Consider the following 18,809-nt stretch of genomic DNA (forward strand, 5'->3'; position numbering starts at 1 on the left):
TGGAAGCCAGCAGTCTGAAACCAAGGTGGCAGCAGGGTCACGCTCCCTCTGAAGGCCCTAGGGAAGGACCCTTCTTTGCCTCTTCCAGCTCCAGGCATTCCCTGGTTTGTGACTGCATCACTCCGATCTCTGCCTCTGTCTTCCCATGTCCTCTTCCCCATGTGTATCAAATCTCCCTTCCCGTCCTCTTATGAGGACACTCTCATTGGATTTAGGACCTTCCCTAATCCAGGATGATCTCATCTTGATCCTTGCCTAATTACATCAGCAAAGACCCTGTTGCCAAATAAGGTCATAGTCACAGGTACCATGGGTTAGGACTTGGACGTATCTTTTTGGGGGATGCAATTCAACCCATGACATAGCTCCCACAATCAAGATAGAGAACAATTCTATCACCCCTCCCTCAAATTCCATTATTTTTTTCTTTCATTTAAAAAGAAAATCAACATGGAACCGTAGTGTCCTTACTGTTTTATAACCTGCCTCATCCATGTAATGCTGGACCCTGCACACCTTTTGCATGTCAATCAATTCAAATCAAAGTGCTCCGTTATCATGTAAACTAAATGCATATTTATAGATGTGAGTTTCTTGAATGACATGTTGTACTGAACTTGAACCCTCAGGGCCTAGTATAATGCCCAGTGCAGAGTAGGTGCCTGATCTGTGTTTGTTGAGTGACTAAATGAAGGAATGACCTTTCCAGCAGCGGTGAGAATGCTGCCTATGGCTGCGGCAGGCCTGGGCTCTCCACATCTCCAAGCTCCTCCTGCCCTTTCTAGGTGAGACTTGCACTGTCCAGTCCCAGATCCGACCAAAATGACTTGCTTCCCTTTCCTTCCCTAGAAACCTCCAGAGACTTTGCCGCTGAGTGCCTGGGAGATCAGAGGTGTGTTTCTCCCCACTTTGGGTGCTCCCCCCTTGAGGGTTTTCATTCCAAAGAGGGCTAAGTCGACTCTCTCCAGGTTTTATAAGCTGATAGAACAGAGCTGTCAAATGCTTTTTATGGGAGAAGAAACAGGAAGATGGTTTGTTTTTCAGACAGCGGGTTATTGGTTAATTACATTTTTATAGAGCGGTTGTGGGACAAATCAGGGCCCTGCTGTCTCCTTTGATGCTAAAAGGCAGACGGCCCCATAAAGATCAGAACAAGGGAAGGTGAAAGGGGTCAGGGACAGAGCTGCCCCTTGCGGGTCTGCCTGGAAGCCTCCCAACCAGGTGCCCCTTTGGGAAATGTCCTCCTCTTCCTACGTGTTTTGGTTAGAGCCATATTCATGCCAAACTCTCCTACCTCCCTCGCTAATGGCATATAGAGAAAAGGAGAGACAGAAAAAAGGTATGAACCCCAGGGCCACCCCTGAGGGAGCCATCACTATTCATTCTCAGTCTTTTGCTTACTTATTCACTCATTTAATCACCCGTTCATTCATTCTCTCACTCATTCATCTCGTTCATTCATTCGCTCATTCATTTTTTCGCTCACTCATTCATTCATTCGCTCATTCACTCATTCGTGCATACATTCAAGAGTTTGGACGCTTGCCTCGGAGCCTGAGCGCATTTTTTTCTGAGGGTCCATTTATTCATTCATTGAACCCATATTAATTGAGGGCCTACTATGTGTCATGCACTGTGGCCCTCATGGTGAGCATGGCAGAAGGACTGGAGAAGAATGGCAATAGACAGTTGCCCCTGTATCACATGGGAGATGCTAGTTGTGATAAGCATCGGCAAGGTACATTTTGGAGAGAGGGTAGGTACAGGAGAGTCCGTTGCGTGGCGTCTGGGCTTGTCAGAGTGATCAGAGGAGGCTTCCCTGGAGGACCGAGGTCTAAAGGATGAGAAGGTGGTGACGGTGGGGATGGTCGGGGTGGTGTGGAGAGAGTGTTCCAGACAAAGTGAGAAAACTCTGCACGGCTCCATGGAAGAAGAGAGCATGCAGCTTTCGGGAAAGGAGAGCAGCAGTGCTCAAGGCAGCCTGGCTCTTGGAGACGCGCCCCATCCCGGGTGCACTGCCCAGAGCTTCCCTGCCCAGGAATTCCCTGTTCAGACCTTGTCTTGGTTCCGTTTCCAAGACAACCTCCTTTTGCAGAAACAAAACACGCCACTGGGCTACCATCTTAGCTCCAGCCAGAAACCCAGAGGAAGCCGTGTGGGGACAGGTCTGGTGGGAGCTCAGGCAATGTAGCCTGCGTGGTGGCCTGGAGAGGGCCATTCTTTCGGGCCTGGAAGTTTCTAGAAAGCTGTTCATTGCTCTTCCTTTTCCTGCAAGGTTTGAAACCAGTCTGAGGGCCTGTGTTTTTACTGGTCTCATCTGGAGACAAGTGTTTCAAATCAAGTTTCCTTCCCCCCTCTCTCTTAAAGATGCTTGCCCTCTTTGGGAGGCTTGAGACCCCCATGCTGATTTCCTGCTGTGGAGACAAGTACCTTAATAAATGTCTCTTTATCTGGCGGGGCAGCCCTTCTGTGTGTGTTTGGTTTCCTGCTGAGACCTCCATCCAGAGTCCAGAGGTGTCTTTCTTAAAGGGGTAGAGGAGATGCAGACCCTTTCTAGTATTTTTTTTTTTTCCTGTTTATTTGCTGTGAGCTGACAATGCTCCACTAGGCGGCTTTGCTCTAGGGATGCATCCCTCTCCCCCAAAGTCTTTCCCTCATTCTGCTAGATACAGGCTCTCCCCAGGCCCCCCAAGCTGCTGGTGGGGACTGGCTGGCTGTACATCTAGCCTTGGGGGCTGGAGACTAAGGCGGCAGCGGCCCTGGGAAAGGACGAGGGAGATAAAGAAGGGTTTGGATGACGTGTCAGTCCAAAGTGTTTTAGCTGGGATTCTAAGGAATCAACGCATCTGAGTTTTTGGTGGTATGCAGAGGCCATTTCCGTAATTGAAGAGGTGAAGCCAGGTCAAAGGAACCATCTGTGGCTCCTGCTGGGGCCATGCTCTGTTCCCCGCTGCCATGCCTTTGCTCAGGCTGTGCCCCCTTTGCCCGAAACACCCTTCCCTCCTGCCTCTTGGGGGAGCTATTATTTACCAGGGTCCCGAAGGGTGAGAGGTCCTGTCCTAAGTGTCGGGGATGCAGCGATGAACAAAGCAGAGGACTTACCTGCCCCCATCAAGCTTATGTTTAAGGATGAGATATGAATCCACAAATAAACAGATATATGGTGATAAGTGTGGGGGAGAAATAACCCATCAGGATAAGGAGGTAGGTGGTCAGGGACAATTGGCTTGATAAGGGACACTTGTGCGAGATTTGAAGTGGCCAAGGGAGCCACGTGCAGTGGGGGGAGGGGTACCTGTGAGAAGGGCCTTCCTGGCAGAGGGAACAAAAGGTCCAAAGGCCTGCGGGCAGGGCGGAGTTGGGTGTGTTTAAGGCACCACCAGGAAGCCGGTTGACCAATGAGGAGTGAGTTAAAGGATGAGACCAGAGAGGGAGGTAGCTGGACAACCAAGCCCTTGTCAGACCTCTGGGCCCCTCCCTGGAAGGAATTAGGGTTTTATTCCAAGTGAGATAGGAGCCAATGAAAGGGTTTAGTGGAAGAGTGATGTGATCTGATTGATGTTTTTAAAGGGCTCACTGGCTGCAGCAATTAACACGAATGAGCTCATCTCATCTTCACAATTCTAGGAAGGAGTACTTTTATTGTTCCCATTTTAGGGATGCAAAAATGGAGGCACAGAGAGCTTAAGGAACTTGCTCAGGGTCCCACAGTGAGTGAACAGCAGAGCCCGGATATGATCCCATGCATCTGGTAGCAGAGTCTGTAGTCGGGCACCGCCACCTCCAGGAAGCCCCCTCTGTGTTCTCCAAAGCTGGGTGAGGAACCCTTATGGACTTAACCTTTCTGAGCCTCAGTTTTCTCTAAAATGGGTATGATAGAAGCCATCCTTGTCTTATTTAATGCAAAGAGCTATTGGCAAAACCAATTGAGGTAACCTGTAAAATAAATTATACTACGAAAAAATATTGTTTTAATAACTAGCTCCTATTTATTGAGCTCTCATGGGGTGCAAATTCCTGCTTATTGGGTGTCATTTAATCACCAAACCACCCCAAGGCACAGGTGCTATTATTATCCCACAGAGCCTGGAGTAGAGAAAATGATCACGACACTTGGAGTGAATTAGTAGAGGTGATTTCCTTGGATTCTTTTCTTTTTGCCCCAGTGGGTCTTCAGGAATGCTCTGTTCATAGTGTCTTCATCTCCAATGATTATAATAATATTTTTTACCTAAAAAGATTGTGAGGCTGCCCTGCAGCCACCCAGGTCCCTTCCTAGGAAGCAAGGAGTTACCCGTTTCTTTTGCTTTTTTCCAGAGATAGTCTACACGAAGAATGCATGCAAAGAAGTTACAAAGCTCTAAATATTTGTAATGCGAATGGTATCATACAAAAACCTCTTACTCATTTCATTTAACAATAGGCCTTGAGATGATTTCATTATAATACAATAGACTACTTTGTGTTTTTAAAGAGTTACCTAGTATCTTATCCTATGGCTATCTCATAATTCAGCCTTTTGCTATTAACCAGAGCTGCAATGACTATTATTCTATGTCTCTTGGCACACAGGTAAGAGTATTGGTTGGGTAAATATCCAGAAGAAGACGTGCTGGGTTAAATTATATGTACATTAAAATTTTGGATAGACGTTGCCAAATTCCATTTCCTAGAGATTGTATCAATGCACACCACCCACCAGTAATGAATGAGAGAGCTTCTTAGTCCACAAGCTTGCTAACACAGTATATTATCAAACTTTAAAAAAACATACTGTGAGAACTTGTTATACATACAACTTTTTTGATATGCTTATTTTTGACTCAGTATTAAATTACAAACATCTTTCCGTTTCAAAAAATATTTTTCAGCAAAGTAATTTTTAATAGCTATACAGTATTACACTGCATGGGCATACCATAGTTTATTTGATCCGTTCCCTCTTGTCAAATATTTAGTGTTTTTTGTTTTTTGTTTAAAAAAAGAAAAAGATGGATAAACTTGACTGTTAAAATCAAGAATTTTGCTCATCAACAGAAACCTTAAAAGGTGAAAGACACATTACCAACTGGGAGAAAATACAATACACAGAACTCACAAAGGAGAGTATTATCAGGCATATGTAAAGAATTTTTAGAAATCAGTAAGTATAGCTCAACGGCCCAATAGAAAAATGGGCAAAATACATGAACAGACATTTCAAATGAGGGACATATGTGGCTAATAAATACATGAAGAGATGTTGAACATCATATCAGGCACATCACAGGGAGAATGAGATAGTATTTTACACTCATTTGTTTGGCAAAAATTAAAAAAAAAAGTCTGACAAACCAGGATGAAAAAGGGTGTGGGGTGCAGCGGGAATGCAAAGTGGCACAAGGGTTTTGGCAAAACAGCTTCATGTTGTAGTCTCATGTTGAAAATTCATAATCCTCTGATCTAGTAATTTTTCTCCTACATGTCTATCCAAGAGAAATAAGAATGATCCCAGCTACTGTTTACAATAATGGTTAGAGACAAACTGAGTGCACATTGGTGATAAAGTGGATGAAAAAAGTGAGGTGTTTTTAAACACTGAAACGTAACACAGCAGGCAAAACAATGAAGAATGCTGATGGCAACAGTGTGTGAACTTTGGTGCGGGTGACACTGTTGACACCTGCTCTACCTGTGACTCTGTGCTTGTATCTTCAGCGCCACCAGCTGGAGCCCACTTACTTTGCCATTTCCATTGCAGGCTGGAAGTGCCTGCGAAATTGCATCCTTTAGGGAGAGTTCTCAACCCTGGACTGACATTTGACACCCCAGATCCTTCACCATTTGGGGGAGATAACTCTGATGTGCATGGATGACACACCCTGAGTTTCCCCAGAAAGATTAAGCTCCACAGTGAGTTTAAGAAATTAAGAGATTAAATCATCCACAGTGTGGTAAAATTGATAAAACACTTAAAAAATGAGACAAAATTCGTATAACATAAGTTAACCATTTTAAAGTGAAAGATTCAGTGGCATTTACTGTATTCACAATGTGGACCAACCACCGCCTTTTCTAGTTCCAAACATTCTCATTATCTCCAAAGGAAATTCATATCTATGCAGCTGTTGCACCCCAGGTAATGTGCATTTACTGGCTGTCTTCCTCTCTGTGATGGTCTGAATGTTTGTGTCTCTCTCCAAATTCCGGATATTGAAACTTATCCCCTCCACCCAGCAGGTGGTGGTATGAGGAGGCAGGACCTTTGGGAGGTGATGAGGTCAAGAGGGTGGAACACTCACTGATGAGATTAGTGCCCTTTCTCACCCGAACCTGGACCATACTAGCTCCTCGATCTGGAAGCCATAAGATGAAGAGTCAAAAAATTATATATTACTTAAGTATGTGTAACGGTAATCAGTTCTTTTACTTGTATAACTGTGTTAAATTCTTCAGAGTGTGTCCTCAACCATTCTCTCCTTGCCTATGAAAGTGGGTAAATCCACACTGTCCTTTAAATTATGTTGCTTTCGTCCCACAGAATCCACATTTTATCACCAATGACTTTTCCTCCTCATCTTGAAACCTCTTTGAAAAACATTTCCCTTCCTGCTCGCTTCTTTTTCCACTCTCTTAGCCAAGTCTATGTCCTTTGGTCTAAAGTTGCATTTTTTAAAAAAGACTAGTTGCTATAAAATATGATGTTCATCTGTGACATAGATGAATGTTAACGGCATTGTTGTCCAGTGTATAATTTGATGACAGTGTTCTGGGAGATTCTGTATGGAGAGAAAACTTCTGCCCCTGACATTTGAAAACCCAGAGCTGTAGCAATTTTAGAAAATTGAAAACATGAGTGGCAACAAAAGAAGAAAATGAAAATTACTCCATGTCTTGGACAGAGTGGTTATTCTTCCTTGCCTCACTCTGCCTGGAATGATCTCTCCTTCACGTGTCCCCTGGCACACTGTTATTCTTCTGCCTTGACATGGAGACTAGGACTTTTCCAGTGGCTGAAATGGTAAGGAAATTAGACACAACTATATTTCTTTTTTTTTTATTATTCTACTAAAATATACATACCATAAAACTGAACATCTTAACGATTTTAAATATACCGTTCAGTAGCGTGGAGTGCATTCACAACGTTGTACAAGCATCATCACCATCCACCCCCAGAACTCTTTCATCATCTCAGGCTGAAGCTCCATTCTCCAAAAATACTAACTCTCCGTTCCCCTCTCCCCCCAGCCCCTGGCAACTACCACTACTTTCTGTCTCTATGAATTTGACTGTCTTGGGCCCTATGAGTGGGACTGTGCAATATTTGTCCTTTTGTGTCTGGCTTGTTTCACTTAGCGTAATGTCTTCAAGGTACATCCATGTGGTAGTATGTGGTGGGATTTCCATCCTTTTAAAGGCTGAATAATATTGCATGGTATGTAGTACCACAGTTTTGTTCATTTTTTTCATCATTTGATGAACACTTGGGTTGTTTCCACCTTGTGGCTATTATGAATAATGCTGGTAGAAACATGGATGTACAAATATCTGTTCGAGTCCCTGCTTTCAGTTCTTTTGGGTATATAGCTAGAGGTGGACTTGCTGGATCATATGGTAATTCCATGTTTAATTTCTTGAGGAACCACCATACTGTTGTCCACAGTGGCTGCACCATTTTGCATTCTTACCAGTGGTAATGCGGGAGGGTTCCAATTTTTCCACGTCCTTGCCAACATTTGTTGTTTTCTGTTTTTGTGTGTTTGTTTGTTTTCATAGTAGCCATCATGATGGGTGTGAAGTGATATCTCGTTGTGGTTTTGGTTTGCATGGTATTTGTTTTGAATGCAGTCTGAGGACCTTTCTTCCTGTGAGTGTGGTTTTAGGTGTCTTACCGGGAACCTAGGAAGTGCTTTTTTTTCATGATATCAGCTTATCACAATCTGTGTCTGGAATTACCTGGACCTTATCTGGATCCTGATTCTTAACAAATCAAAAAAAAAAAAAAAACCTGGAAAAATGGTGATTAGACTTATCATGGAGATTATTTTGAAATGTCTAGAAATATTGAATTACTGTGTTGTGTAACAGGGACTGACATAGTGTTGTAGATCAATTATACTTTAAAAACAAACAAACAGCCTCATAGAAGAAGAGATCAAATTTGTGGCTAGCAGAGGCGGGGGGGTGGGAGGTAGGGGAATTGGATGAAGGTGGTCAAAAGGTACAAACTTCCAGTTATAAGATAAATAAGTACTAGGGATATAACGTACAACATGATAAATATAATTAACACTGCTGGATGTTACAGATGAAAGTTGCTAGGAGAGTAAATCCTAAGAGTTCTCATCACAAGGAAAAAAATATAGTTTTTCTGTTCCTTTAATTTTGTATCTATATGAGATGATGGAGGTTCACTAAACCTACTGTGGTCATCATTTCATGATGTATTTAAGTCAAATCATTATGCTGGACACCTTAAACTTCTACAGTGCTGTGTGTCAGTTATATTTCAATAAAATTGGAAGAAAAAAGAAAAATACATAAATATGAAAAAAATTTTAAAAACTGAAAAAATAATTAATGACACATGAGATTACTAGAAATCTGAATACTGGACTGGACGTTTGATAATATTAAAGATTATTGTTAAATTGTTAAATTTGGGGGTGTGACAGTGGTATTGTGGTTATGTTAAAACAGAAAGCCCTTATCTTTTAGAGATACATTCTGAAATATTTGTGAACGGCTTGATGATGGGTATGATGTTTGGGATTTGCTTCCAGATAATGGAAGAGATGAGGGAGGGAGATGGAAGGTGTAGATGAACTAGAATAGCTATGAGCTGATAATTGTTGAAGCTAGGAGATGGGTAGGAGGGATTTATTATATATTTCCTCTACCTTACCTGATTTATTATATGTTGAAAATTTCCAGAATTAAAAAATGCCCAGGGCTTCCCTGGTGGCGCAGTGGTTGAGAGTCCGCCTGCCGATGCAGGGGACACGAGTTCGTGCCCCGGTCCGGGAAGATCCCACATGCCGCGGAGCGGCTGGGCCTGTGAAACATGGCCGCTGAGCCTGCGCGTCCGGAGCCTGTGCTCCGCAATGGGAGAGCCCACAACAGTGAGAGGCCCGAGTACCGCAAAAAAACAACAACAACAAAACAAAACAAAACAAAACAAAATGTCCAATTGAATTAGGTTATGAGTGTAGCATTGGGCCACCTTAAAGAGCATGAACTTTGGGGTCAGAGCAACCTGGGTTGGAGTCTGACCCTGACTGATCTCAGATGGACAATTCTGTGTGGGGCTGGGACCAGCTGGGGGGCTGGGGCTTGGAACGTGTGGGAGACTAATTTGGAAGGAGGTAATCCCAGACAAAGGAAGTTTTGTGAGTAAAGACACAAAAGTGACAATGGACAGGAGTAACGAGGCTTGAGGCAGGGAGGCTAGTTTTGAGGCTGGTCCAGGCTTCTCCAGAGAAACAGAACAGATAGCATGCATATATATAAATTATAAATATAAATAACCCATATATTATTTATTATATAGTACATAATCTTTTATTATAACTTATGAATTATAATTACTATCCATAAACTATAATTTATGAATATGTATACATTTATATACAATTTATAATTATATAAATATGTTTATGTAAATATAAATATGTTTATAAAATATAAAAAGTATACATAGAGAGAATGAGACACAGAGAGAGAAAGAGATTTTAAAGAATTGACTAATGTGATTGTGGATGCTGGTAAGTTCAGAATTTTCAGGGCAGGCCAGCAGGCTGCCTGGGGACCCAGGGAAGAGTTGCTATTGCAGTTTGAGTCTGAAGACACTCTGGAACAGAATTTCCTGTCCCTGGAGGAATCTCAGCCTTTTTGTCACAAGGCCGTCAACTGATTGGGTGAGGCCCACGCACATCGTGGAGAGTAACCTGCTTTATTCAAAATCTCCTGATTTAAATGTTAATCTCATTTTTTTAAAAAAACGCCTTTACAGTGACACGTGGACCGACGTTTGACCAAATATTTGGCTACCATGGTCTAGCCACATTGACACATAAAACTAACCATGACAGAGGCCATTGCAGTGCTCCAGACAAGATGAACTGAGAGTCTTATCCAAGACACAGGCAGGGAAAATGTAGATGAGGGGATAGATGTGAGTGTTGTTGAGGTAGTAGAATTGACAGCACCGAGTGGGAGATACACGTGTAGACCCGGTTACCAGCATGAGTGCTGGGGTAGATGGTGGCAATATTTAGCCCGATGAGAAGAAAGAGGATTCTAGATAATTCACAGGTCATTATTGAGCAGCTGCTTTGTCCCTGGCACTGTGCTGGGTTCTTGGGATGTGCAGCTCTGGAGGTCAGATGTGGTCTCACTGGGCTAAAATCAAGGTTGGGCTGCGTGCCTTCCGGAGGCTCTAGGGAAGAATTGTTGGCTTGCCTTTTCCAGTTTCTCAAGGCTGCCCCCACTCCTTGGCTCATGGCCCCTTCCATTTTCAAAGCAGCGCTGGCTGATCAAGCCTTTCACATCATATCACTGTAACACTGACTCTCCTCCCTCCTTCTGCCCACCTCCCTTCCCACCCCCCAGTTACATTGGGTCCACCCAGATAAGCCAGTGTATGTTACAGTCAACTGAGTAGCAACCGTAATTCCACCTGCTACCCCAATTCCCCCTTGCCATCATGGAACATAGCAGATTCACAGGTCCTGAGGTTTAGGATGTGGCCATCTTTAGAGATGCCTACTACACCCTTTTAATTTCCTTATGGTCCAGATAAACCGGCAGTCATGGTGTGTGCAGTGGGAAGAGAGAAGGAAGGGAGGGGCAAGGGCCCATTGTGGGTAGGGAGGACCTTCCTCTGTAGATCGTACTATTGTAGAATGTAGGGTTGTTGCCTAAAACATCAGACTTTTCTTGAAGCGTTGATCTGCTTCTCAGATGCTGGAATGGATCTCCCCTAAAGAGGACTGGACATATATGAATTGATAGCTGGGGTTTATTTTCCCATCTGGTCCATTGGCTGCTGACGGATGAGCTTGGTACCCCTTCCATAGAACACACTGCGATACTGTCATGTCACAGTGGTGTGTGGGGTGAGGGCTCCCTTCCCCCCACTACCTTCCTTAATTAAACGGAGGCTCAACCTCTGCCTGATTTGCATCTCTTTTCCTTGATTCTCCCTCACTCACCCTCTGGTTCAAAACTAAGAAAGGAGGAAGAAGACGATGCAGGGCATGCGGCGGGTGATTAAGTACACAGGCTCCAGGTTAAGACACATCTGAGCTTTCAGCCCAGCTGCGCCACTCAAGAGCTGCATGACCTTGGCAGGTCACCTACCTGCAGCCCAGATTCCTCATCTGGAGCCTGGGTGTGGTAGGACCACCCACAGCCTATGCCCGTTGGGTGGATTAAAAGAGGTAGCCATTTGGAAATCCCTCTGCACGGGGAGTGCTGCATCCAGTAGGTGCTCAATAAATGCTCAGTCTTGATATCACTGTTCTTGTGTTATTGAAATTACCTGCTTCATGTCCCAGTTCAAAATTTACCTCCCCTCAGTCAGGAATTCTTTCCAGGTGTCCCTGCCCTATTCTGAAAACAACCGTACTCTGTTATTCCAGAGAGGTCTGTGCTCCATGATGGCAGACTGGATGACATGCTTCATTCATCTTAGTGCACATTAAAGAGTGTGCCAGGCTCTGACGTGTTCCCAGAGAGCAGGGACCGCGCCTGCTGATGTAGGTCTAGGACTTGTACCGGGTAGGTGTTTGGCAAACTCCTGGAGGGAAATGACGGCCAGTGTGTGTGGCTTGTGAGCCCTGCTCCCCAGAAGCCCCTTTCCCATATTTTCCACCTTTTAGAAGAGAGGGATGACAGGAAGGGGGCTTTGGACCCCTGCACACGTAATAGGGAGAATCCTACAGAGAGAGGTATTTCCTTTATCCTAAAGCACCTCCAGGCACTTAGCTTCACTCCAGTGAACACAATACCCAGGTACTGGATTAACCTCTAAGCACAACCTGGGCTATGTCACTCACCCCCTTGGTGGTTCCCCTCCGCCCACAGGGCAAACCCATGCTCGTTAACCCTGACTTACAGAGTCCTTCCCCACCTGGATTCCACCCTGTGTCCTCTGTCCTCAAATGCACCCGTTTTGTCTCACCTCTGGACCCTCTCTTCGGCTGGTCCCTCTGCCTTTAGCACTGTTCCCTCCCAGTCTATGTCTAGCCAACTCCAATCATCTTTACACTTCAGCAGAAAACTCACCTCTTCCTGGAAGCCTTCCATGATACCTCCATGCTAGGTGCCCCTCATCTGCCCTCCAGATAGCCCTGGGCTCTCTCTTTCCCAGAACTCACCACATTGCATTATAACTGCCTCATCCTTGTCTTTCTCCCAGGGACACTGGAGGCTCCTGTAGGTAGCAGCTGGCTCTGTTTTACTCACCGCTGAGACCATGGTGCCTGTTCTAGTGTCCTGGGGCTGATGTAACAAGTTACCACAAACTGGGTGACCTGAAACAACAGAAATGTATTCTCTCATGATTCAGGAGGTCAGAAGTCCAAAACCAGGGTGTCAGCAAGGTTGATTCCTTCTGGTGACCTCCGAGGGAGACTATGTTCCATGCCTCTCCCCCAGCTTCTGGTGTTGCCGGTGAAGCTTGGCCTTTCTCGGCCTGTGGCTGCGTCACTCCAGTCTCTGCCTTCGTTGTCACACGGCCTCATCCCTGTGTGTCTGTCTTCCTCTAAGGACAGCAGTCATTGGCTTTAGGGCTCTCCTAATCCGGTACAACTTCATCTTAATCAGATTACATCTGCAAAGACTCTATTTCTGGTTTTTTTTTTTTGGCCTCCTCGTGGCTTGTAGGATCTTAGTTCTCCAACCAGGGATCAAACCCGTGCCCCCTGCGTTGGGAGCGCAGAGTCTTAACCACTGGACCACCAGGGAAGTCCCCCTATTTCTAAATTAGGTCACATTCACAGGTATGAGGGGTTAGGATTTGAAACATATCCTCTGAGGGGCACAATTCAGCTCGCAACAGTGCCTACCATATTTATTCATCCTAAATATTTGATGAGTGAATGATTGCATGGAGAAATAAATGAATACATGCATTGACTGGGGGTCCCTGTTTCTCTAGGAAATGTCAAATCTAAGTTGGTACGTGAAAGGTTCTGTGGAGAGTGGAGACTAGGAAAATACATTGTACGAGAGGATTCGGGTGAAAATACACACACGTACACACTCTCAGCCTCCCTCCACGGCAGCACTGGGAGCGGTGGCCTTTCGGTGGGACCCTGGATGGCTCTTCCGCCCCCGACCTGTCCTGCAGGGCCGCGCTGCGGTGGGGCTCAGGCACCGTTTTATTAGTTGTGACTACTGTTGTTAATTCCCTTAATCTAGACTTGCTTGCCCATAAAGCCCAGACCTCAGGTATTGGATTTCCCTGATCAAAGGGCGGTGTGTGGAGAGTGCTGCCCAGGAGGGCTTGGCGCGGCTCGTAAACGCAGCCGGCCCGGGGCACAGCACGTACCCTCCCAAAGATGGGCCCGTCGATGTCTGGAGCAATCCCACGTGAAATATTACTGCCGCTTAAATGCTGCTTCTGGGATTTACAGCTGGGTATTAATCGGCCCTGCTTAATGCATTGACCATTGCCCTCCAGCAATTCAGGGAACGGTGCCGGTAGGGCCAGAAGCTAATTCCGTGGATTAAAGCAGAAAGAGCCCCCAGCATTTGGAAGTGTAAGGGACAGTTTTGACACCAGCAAAATGTCTACGGCTTTCCCCATCACAGCAGCCGGAAGTCAGGGCTTTCCAACAGGCTACATGTAGAAGGAGAGGAAAGTCCCTTTTGCTAAATGCCATCAGTTTCTCCGTCTTGTTCAGCCCTACTTTACTTAGCCACTCTCCCCTTCTGCTCCAGGACTTTGTGCATCTGTTTCCTACCCACTGCAATGCTCTTCCTTCCCTGCGTCCTCAGGTCGTGCCTTGGAAGTCACTTCCTCCAGGCAGTCTTCCTAACCCCCAAGTTTTGTTCAGCCCATCATCGTGATCATAAGGTTGTCTCGCAATTGTCACTGTGATTTTTCTAGCCTGGCTCATCCAGCAAACTGTAAGCTGCTGGAGGGCAGGAGTTGAGTTGTTGCCCAGATCTCCTATTCACAGAACTAAGCTCAGAGTAGACACTCAGTAAATCTTTATTACGTGGATGAATCAGAAGAGGCCAGCCACAGCCAAGGGTGCAGTTGACAGTTTTTAGTGATGACATAATTGCACTTGGTGTGTTAAGTCTTTTGACCAGGGATGAATAGGTGGAACACAGAGGATTTTTAGGGCAGTGAAACTATTCTGTATGATGTATAATGGTGAATGCATGTCATTATACATTTATCCAAACTCATAGAGTGTATAATACCAAGAGTGCACCCTCATGTCAACTATGGTCTTTGGCGATGATGGTGAATCAGTGTAGGTTCATCGATTTTAACAAATGTCCCACTCTGCTGGGAGCTGCTGGTAATGGGTGAGGCCGTCTTTGTGCGGGAGGTAAGGGGTGTATAGGAAATCTCTGTACCTCCTGTTCAATTTTGCTGTGAACTTAAAACTGCTCTAAAAAATAAAGTCTGTTACAAAATCTATTGAGCCAACACTAAATATCAGATTTCATATAAAAATCTCAACCTCTCAGCTTGAAAAGGTGGGAGATCTAGCCACACCGGGCTCACGTCCTGATTGCCAGCAATCCGTAGAAGGTGAGCAGGGGCGGCCCTTTCGGACGGGGCACGTGGCTCCGAGTTTGCCGGAGTCCCCACCGCTCCGCTATGTCTGCTTATGTATTTCTGCTCAGATGCCTGCGGTGTTGGTTTGTGTTCCTCACTTGGTGTTGACCCAGAGGGAGAAGACAGACCTAAGAAAGGGCACAGGGACTTCCCTGGTGGCCCAGTGGTTAAGAATCCGCCTGCCAATGCAGGGGACACGGGTTTGAGCCCTGGTCCTGGAAGATCCCACGTGCTGCGGAGCAACTAAGCCCGCGAGCCACAACTACTGAGCCTGCGCTCTAGAGCCCGCGAGCCACAACTACTGAAGCCCCCGCGCCTAGAGCCCGTGCTCCACAACAAGAGAAGCCACCGCAATGAGAAGCCCGTGCACCGCAACGAAGAGTAGCCCCTGCTCGCCACAACTAGAGAAAGCCCGCACGCAGCAGTGAAGACCCAACACAGCCATAAATAAATAAGAGTAAATAAGTAAGTAAATAAAAGAGCACAGACGGCAGGGCAGGGCAGGCTTCCTGGGAGCAGAGCAGGCAGAGGGGGCTGACCTCACAGCACCCATGCTCTCAGTGTCTCCCTCTGCATGCTTGGGCTGGCCTCAGCTGCACCCATCCCAGGTAGAGCTCCAGGAGGGGCACTGCTCCTCTGTGGTTCTACAGAGTTGTGGGAAGCTGATTATGGACAGATGGGAACTTTCCGTGTGGAGGGCAGGGATTGCAGGGGTGAGAAGCATCTTGATCTCAGACGACAGTCACGCAGGGGAATTTGCATCCAGGACAACTTGTGCTGTCCAGCGCAGCAGCCACCAGCCACGTGTGGCCATCGAGCACATGAAATGTGGGTGATCCAAACTGAGATGGGCTGTAAGTGCCGCACATGCGCCGGCTTCCGAAGACTCACAAATGACACAACATGTAAAATTCCTAACATTTTTCACTTGATTGTATGTTAAAATGATACCACTCCTCCTCTAGGTAGACATAAATAGCTTTGGGAGAAAGCTATTCGTGGAGCGAGCCTGGAATGAGATAATATTGGGAAAAGACTCACTCAAAAACTGGTAGGCACTCAGAAACTTGTTGATTCAAATTAAAGGGCAATACAGCCCATGAATTAAAAAGAATTAAACCTTAATATTTATGGAGTACTTAGTATGTGCCAAGCACTTTGCACGGACCATCTCACTTAAGTCTCCCAATATTCCCGGGAGACTAGAACTGTCCCTATTTTATGGATGACGTACAGAGATGTTAAGTAAGTTGCCTAAGGTCACACAGCTGGTAACTGGTGGAGTCAGGATTTGAACCCAGGTCCGTACAGTCTTCCTATAAATCCTCGCTGATGCCAGCGTATGTCCTGGGAAGAACTGAGTTAAGAAGTATTAAAAGGCAATGTATAGTTTTTCTTATTTTGGTCTTTATCTGGTTTTAAAGTGGCAGGTGCTATAATCAGATCAGTTAGATAAAGCTTTATGAAAAGAATTTAGGAACTCCGCACCTCCGGATCTGTGATGGTGGTGGGTGACAAACCTAGAAGAAAGTTCTCTAAGGTTATGAAAGTTGGGTTAGCAGCTTTCTCTCTTTTTTTTCTGGGCTGTGGATTTTACATGGCAACAGTGCTGGTCTCCACCTAGGGATCTAGTTTGGGTATTTGATATCCTACCTTTGGGCTCAGATGTGGTTAAGGTTCTTGAAGAGAAATCCTGGACCCCAGGGGGCTCCAAACCCTCTGGGTTCATCTGTCCCTTCTGAGCTCACATGGAAAGGTCTCAGGCTTTCAAACCGCAGGGACTGGGGCGACATACCAGCTCTGACACTTACCAGCTTGGTACCCCCATAAATTAGCTGATTCCTCTGACCCTCAGGTCGCTCATCTGTAAATTGCATTAATAGTAATTTTTGCTTAACTGTGTTATGAAGAACATTTTTAAAAAGGTCATATTTATCATGTAATTCCTTGAAAAAATATTTGATTGCCAACTGTGGCCCAGGCACTGTTTAGGTGCAGAGGACACAGCAGTAAATAATGCAGGCAAAGCCCCTCATCTCAGTAGGACATACCTTCTGGTTTGGGGAGCCAGACAAGAAACAAATGATAAGTATTACAAAGTCAGTTAAAGTAGGATATAGGGCTTTTATAAATAGGGTAGTCATGGAAGACCTCTCTGATAAGGTGACGTTTGGGTGGAGAGATGTAGGAAATGAGGGATTGAGACGTGCAAGTATTGGACTAAGGTGTTCCAGGCAGAAGGATTTGCAAGTGCAAAGGCCCTGGGGTGGGCTGTGCTTGGCATATTCAGAGAACAGCCAGGAGACCCATGTGGCTGGAGCAGAGTGAGTGATGGGAAGGCGGGTAGAAGATGAAATCAGAGAGGTCCAGGGGGCCTGATCACATAGGTAAACCGTGGTAAGGATTTTGGATTATACTCTCAGTGAGACAGGGACCTGATCTGACTTAACCTTTACGAGGTTAACTCTTGTGGCTGTGCTGAGTGGACGGCAGGGTGCAAAGGTGGAGATGGGGAGACTTAAGAGATTATTGCAATAATAATATACATCAAATTATTGGCAATGTTTTAGGGAAACAAAAGCATCAGTATATCAACTGTACACATCAGTTTTATACATATTTGGATTTCAGAATTTTTTTTTGGAGAATCAAGGCAATAGGGTGCTGAACGTTTTTAACTGAAAGAATATGTACTGGGAACTCAAAGTTTGTTCTCTTTATTTCCAAGTTTGGTCACCTTTGGAGCTTCTAGTAGGTCGACAGTAAACATTATGTTTCTGTAGCATCCCTGGAGTTGCTTTATGTAATACATTATATGTATGTATTTACATGTATGAACTCTTTTGATTTGTAAAAAGAAATCTCAAAAACCAAAACATTAGGGTTTGGGGACTACCCCAATTGACTGGAAATAGGAGACGTGCTCAGTGATGTGATACTGAATATGGGATTCTGGTTAATCCAGTGTCATGGTGGACTGAGCTTTATGCTTTGCAGTTTTGGGGTATGGCCCCTTAACTCTAATGATACTAAATATGACCTTAAAAACATCTGCTTGGGGCTTCCCTGGTGGCGCAGTGGTTGAGAGTCCGGCTGCCGATGCAGGGGACACGGGTTCATGCCCCGGTCCGGGAAGATCCCACATGCCGCGGAGCGGCTGGGCCCGTGAGCCATGGCCGCTGAGCCTGCGCGTCCGGAGCCTGTGCTCTGCAGCGGGAGAGTCCACAACAGTGAGAAGCCCGCATACCGCAAAAACAAACAAACAAACAAAAACAAAAAAACAAAACATCTGCTTGGCCTTATGACGTTCCCTGGATCCTTGCTGCTCCCTCCAAGTATTTGAGGACCAGCAGCCTGCATATCACCTGGGACTTTGTAAGAAATGCAGAGTGTCAGACACCAGTTAGAATCTACATAGTAACAAGGTCCCTAGGAGATTTATATGCTTTCTAAAGCATGAGAAGTACAGGTTTGGTTTGGTACCAATCTCCAGTAAGGAACTGAGACCATCAGTTGTACAACCTGCAAGATACTGGATCCTGCTAATGACACAGGAGCTTGGGAGTGGATCCTTCCCCAGTAGAGCCTTCAGATGAGACCCCAGCCCTGGTCGACTCCTTGACTGTTGCCTCATAAGAGATACTGAAGCAGAGGCTCCAGCTGAGTCATGCTCAGATTCCTGGCCCATAGAAACCATGAGACAACACGTGTGTTGTTTTGAGCCCCTGTGTTTGTGGTAATTTGTGATGCAGCAAAAGACAACTAACACAATCACGTAAGAAACTCAGAGAGCAAACACAAAACAGCCGAGTCCAACTTCTGGCCAAATAAACCAGAATTGCCAGGGTTGGTCCAAGCAGCGGTATTCGAGAAACTCTTTCCCCGAGATGCTGATGCGTAGCTGAGGCTGAGGAGTCCTGCCCAAGATACTGCTGTTGGAAAACTGTCTCCACTGATTATGGGTTCCCTGGGCACTCTCCCCCCACACCCTCACCCCATCGTGTGGTCATTTGAGCTTTCTGAT

The sequence above is a fragment of the Delphinus delphis genome, chromosome 13, assembly GCF_949987515.2.
Source record: "Delphinus delphis chromosome 13, mDelDel1.2, whole genome shotgun sequence".
In the NCBI taxonomy this organism is placed as follows: Eukaryota; Metazoa; Chordata; class Mammalia; order Artiodactyla; family Delphinidae; genus Delphinus; species Delphinus delphis.